The 5,154-nt window shown below is 28.2% G+C and overlaps 1 non-coding gene across 1 annotated transcript; it reads left to right on the top strand.

The window, feature by feature from the left end:
• Positions 1-4,799: 4,799 nt before the first annotated feature.
• Trnal-caa lies at positions 4,800-4,921 on the top strand. Its single transcript has 2 exons — positions 4,800-4,837; positions 4,877-4,921. It is a non-coding gene; the product is annotated as a tRNA-Leu (tRNA).
• Positions 4,922-5,154: the final 233 nt, after the last annotated feature.

The raw sequence follows: 5,154 nt of genomic DNA, 5'->3' as shown, positions 1-5,154 counted from the left end.
AAAGTTGATGTGTAGAATGTAGAACCAACGCCTTCATACATATAATAAAATTTGAAGTATTTAGTTTAATATCTTCCTAACGAGACAATGAACTGTAGGACGGTATAGAATCAGACTTTGCCTGTCAAGTCTCCTGTAATACATGTCTACCTGCACTTACATCGAATTATATATTGTGTCAATTTACAGGTGTGTCCAGAACCAAATTCAAACTATTCTTCGCTCGAATTTTTAATACACTTGACGATATTAGCAAAATTAGTATTAGTCAGAAACGTGTATTTATCAATAAGTCTGGCTGGTTTTAATATGCCCATAGTTCTACCCAAAATTATGAGGTATACAGAATCAAAATGGCTTTCTCAACTAATTGAACAGGATTCATTCATTCTTCCACTTCACCTATTTACCTATTTATAGCCTTTTTTTAGTAATCATTGTTACCAGCTATAGTAGTCAATAAGCTAGAATCCGGACAAAGTTGAGCTTTTGATTAACTGAACAATATCTTCCCGTTTAAGTTGGTTTAAAGACTTTTAATCTCATAAATTTTCTTTGTGAATACTGAACCCCTTTCGTGGGATTTAAATGACACCAGGAAATAATACAGACGGATGTTTCTTAATACATACTTAATGAAATTAATTCAATTCAGTTACTTCATTTTTTTTATTATCATACAAGTTGGAACTGAATTTCTAACTTGGCTAAGCCAACTACCTACACAATGTGCCTTCTTGCCAACTACTTTCACTGCATTAGCCAAGAATTTGTTTATTTACCACATGTGATTAAGTGTAAATAACACAGTTTATATTATCTAATTGAAATAATTTCCTGTCGCTTGTTTGTTTCTTATTATATTATATTAGAATAATGAGTAAATAGTTTGCTGTCAAATATCAAGTGGCAGTGCTTCAATGCACAATAATTTGCATTATTTGAGTCAATACGAAATTGTGTTGTGCCAGCTCATTATGCTCCCATCAAAGCTCGGTACGTCGTACGTCGTACATCGGTATATGAAATGTCTTGATTTTGTTGCACTTAAGCAAATAACTATAATCAGTATTTCGGTAGCCTGGCATTAATAAACTTAATTCTATAAATTATAGAGTAAGTGTGCATAAATTTTCGTGTTGCTTAAATCAAAACTTGATAGAACGTAACTAGAACATGAGCACAGACATGCAACGCCGATATCCTTTGCACCTAACGATAATTAAGGCAACTTCTACCATACAAAACCTCACAGACAGCAAATTATAATAGAGCATAAAAAAAATGATTTCGCAAAATACTCGTAAAATAAAAAAGGACGAATCCAAATAAAAACAAAGCAGAGAGGTAAGCCTCTACGAAGTGTAAAGCACTGTGTTTGGCAAGAAGCCAATCAATTTTCTAGTTACCTTCAAGGAAATGCAAAATATACACTACAGCGATTAGTTAAATACACTTAGAAAAATATGAGTGATATATGAAAACATTTGGAAAAGATAAGTAAGTACAACTCTTCTGATACAAATCAGAGGAATCTCAGAGGAATCTTCTAAAAAGCATTCTGTCAAGTCAATTGAAGTTTATTACATGTTGTGTTTTTTTTTTCTAATGCCAGTGTAAGTTAATGATAACAATGAACCGAGTCCATACTGCTATGAAAATTGCAAATATTTTGTGTTTTTTGATGAATGCAAATCCACAGAGTGAAGATCTGTATTCTGTAAAGATCATCTAAAAAGATGGTAGATGAGATCAAATAAAAACATTTTTGTTTTAATGATTACCAACTTTGGCTTACAGAAGTTTAGAGTTTTTAAGAAAGTACTTTCAATCCAAATTACATGAACTCAAAAGAATGACTTTAGAACATCTATAGAGTTTTCTTGGGAAAAATATGAATCTTAGATAACAAATTATTGTTAAATTATGAAAAACAAATGAGTAATTTGTTATCATATCCATATTATAACAGTTATGATATCGGTATCATAACATATCAATATTTAGTATACCAACTAAAACACTGAGAGACACTGAGAGAAAGCCGTTGATTTTGGTCCAGTTGCATTTTTTAAAGGAGTATAAAAACAAAAAAATCAATGACCACTTAAAAATTGAATTCTGAGAATACTATATAGCATGATAAAAAGGACCCTATAACCTGCGCAAGATATGATGGGAATGGAGATGGGGAAATTGTTGCATAAATTGAGCAGAAGTCGATTTTTAAAAAGTAGGATCATCCTTTTATTTTACTGTAACTGCATTATGATTGTGTTAGATAAGTAAATTTAAGGAAAGAAGAATTTAAAGAAATCAAGAAAGAAGAAAAAAATATTTCATCTTGCCATTTAAGTTTAATGTTTTAGTTTAATAATTTGTCTTTTTTAAGGAAGTATTAATTCTATCTACTTTTTAATGTTAAGTTGAAGTCATGAAATTATTTATGACTTAATATTTTTCTCAGTGTATGGATTTGCTTCACAAAAGTTTACTAACATGCACAGGTTGCATAGACGCGTCAAGTCTGCACTACATTTTCAATTCACCAACTCCTAGTTAAAACAAAAAAAAGTGTGCATAATTTTATGTATACCAATATTAACATTTAAAGAGCAGTAGAACAGTTACCAACACACCCACTCTAGTACATCCAGCAGAAGTTATGGCACAGAACATCCTGCTCTCCACAAATTTTGTTTATTTTTTGACTGCGTTCGGATTGCTTGATCGAAAACTATTTCAGTTATTTTTTTTATTTGTTTTTATTGTGGAAGCACTATTTGAAAATTTATGCTAGAATTGTAATAGGTTTCTTTATATTCGTGAATACGAGTTTGTATTAGATTAGGGCATACGTAGAAAACAAGGCATTTATAGCTCAATAAAAAGCTTAACTAGAACACATGGTAGTGCTGTATAGTGGGAGTGAAAAAATAAAACGTAAAAATTATAAAACCGTCTAATTAATTGTTATCCTATCACCGATAAGTTTTTTGTAGGTATATATTATATGACATAGACCTTGTACACCCATGTAGTATAGTAGGTGGATTATAGTTGCGAAACAGTTAATAATTAATAATTATTAAGTATTTGTAATAATTACAAATATTTTCATTTGTAGCTTCATTCATTTTTTTTTTTTTCAGTTTGAATTCAATTCTCGTTATTTAAAAATGCAACTCTGTATGCTCTTCTCGATTATCTTATAAAGTAAGACCGTAAAAACGATTGATATTGCAACGGAGCTTTATACGGTCTTTGCAGTTGTTAATGTGCAAGCCAAGCTGTTCGGTTGCTTGATCTTGAAAATCCGTTATTTATTTCATTTGTTTTGATAAATAACAACGAAATTAGTGAGACACGTTTTATTTTAGTCATAATAAACGCAATTTTAAGTGAAATTGTTTTTTAAATGATCATTTTTTTGTTTTATTAAATATTGTGTGAAATGGTATATGAGACTTCAATTCTGAAATAGTTTGTGAAAATAAAATAAACGAAATATTCTTCCGGAAATCTTCTAAACTGCCGATCGCATAAATATATTAAGTGTAAATTGTATATATCAGGTGAGTTTTATATGCTTTCTAATATAATTTCTTTTTAAATTTTAATGTAATAAAAATATTAAAACAGTCATTGTAAAAAAATCGTCTCAAAAGTTATAATTTGTTATCAAATAATGTTTTAATTTATTAATTTTTTTATATAAATAATAAGTTTGCGCATTGGTCCAACGATCAATAGAAGTCTTTAATGTCTTGTATAGAACAAAACGTGCTCATGTTTTGGCATGTTTTTGACGTTCGTAATAGCATTTATTTATGTATATAGCCAATACTTATATTATTTTCAAATGTTTTTTGTTTTTGTTTTTTGTTTTAATTCAGAACTATATAAATTTTAAAGTACGTCGAAATTATAAATTCAAAAATTAATTCCATTATGTTACGGTTTTAAAGTCTTCTCTCGCGCTGATTGTGTTTTTGTTACTAATAGAATCGTTCCACAACCTAAATTAATTTAATATCTGATATATAATTATTGAATCTTCTCTTAAAAATAGAGATATAAAGTTTAGTTTCACTTATATAGCTATTAATGGTCATTAATAGAATTAAATCACAACTCTGTTTTTTTAAAAAATCTTTAATGTGTTTTGTTAAATCTTCTTTTAAGTTTGGAGGTAAAAATTCAGTTTTTGCTTCTATAGTCATTATAGATTATCAATAGAACAGATTCACAGCCCTACATTTCCATAAGATGTTTATCATATTTACTGAATGACTTCATTTGATTGGAGTCGCAAATTCTATTTATGTCTATATAGTTATTAATCTTTGTTCAGATTCAGAACAGATCTGAATTTTTTAAAATTGTTATATAGGTTGATTGATTAAATTGATATATTTATTAAATCAGTTCTTATGACTGAAGAGAGAACAAAGTATGGTATATATGCCATTTTTATCTCACATATTCTTACATAAATATTGATTTATTTAATTTAAATAAATTAATGGTATTTTTTGATATAATTACTGTATTAATTATTAATACTGTGTTAAATGTAGTGATACATCTTTCAAAAGCACAAACAGAAACTACAAAAGATATGATTTAAAACCAGCCACCCATTATTACTATTTAGACTCAATATAGAATTGGTGTGATAGCACATACTATATTTATATTATCTATGTTTTCATATCTGTACTATTTTTATAGCGATATCTGTGATATATAAAAAAAAATATGCTTCAAAAAAATAAACTTTATTGAGCATAGTACATGTCAGGATGGCCGAGCGGTCTAAGGCGCCAGACTCAAGAGTAATCTTGCTTACAGCTAATGTAAGTTCCACTGAGCGTTCTGGTCCTCTCTGAGGGCGTGGGTTCGAATCCCACTTCTGACAAAATTATTTTATTCATTGTCACATAAATATCTATTTTTTTAATATATATATTCTTTGAAAAGATAAATGCATTTTTATTATATTTTTTATATTGGTATAATATATCTATTTAGTTGAAAAGCTTATACAAATTATTTTAAACAAATATTTTAAACACATATTTAAAAAAATTTTCCGTAAAATCGATTAAAATTTTATTAATAAAAATATTTTTCAAAGTTTTCTGTTTCTAT

Source organism: Teleopsis dalmanni, chromosome 2, assembly GCF_002237135.1.
Source record: "Teleopsis dalmanni isolate 2A chromosome 2, ASM223713v2, whole genome shotgun sequence".
NCBI classification, from domain to species: Eukaryota; Metazoa; Arthropoda; class Insecta; order Diptera; family Diopsidae; genus Teleopsis; species Teleopsis dalmanni.
The sequence above is the reverse complement of the archived record's forward strand: the minus strand, read 5'-3'. Positions and strand labels throughout refer to the sequence as shown.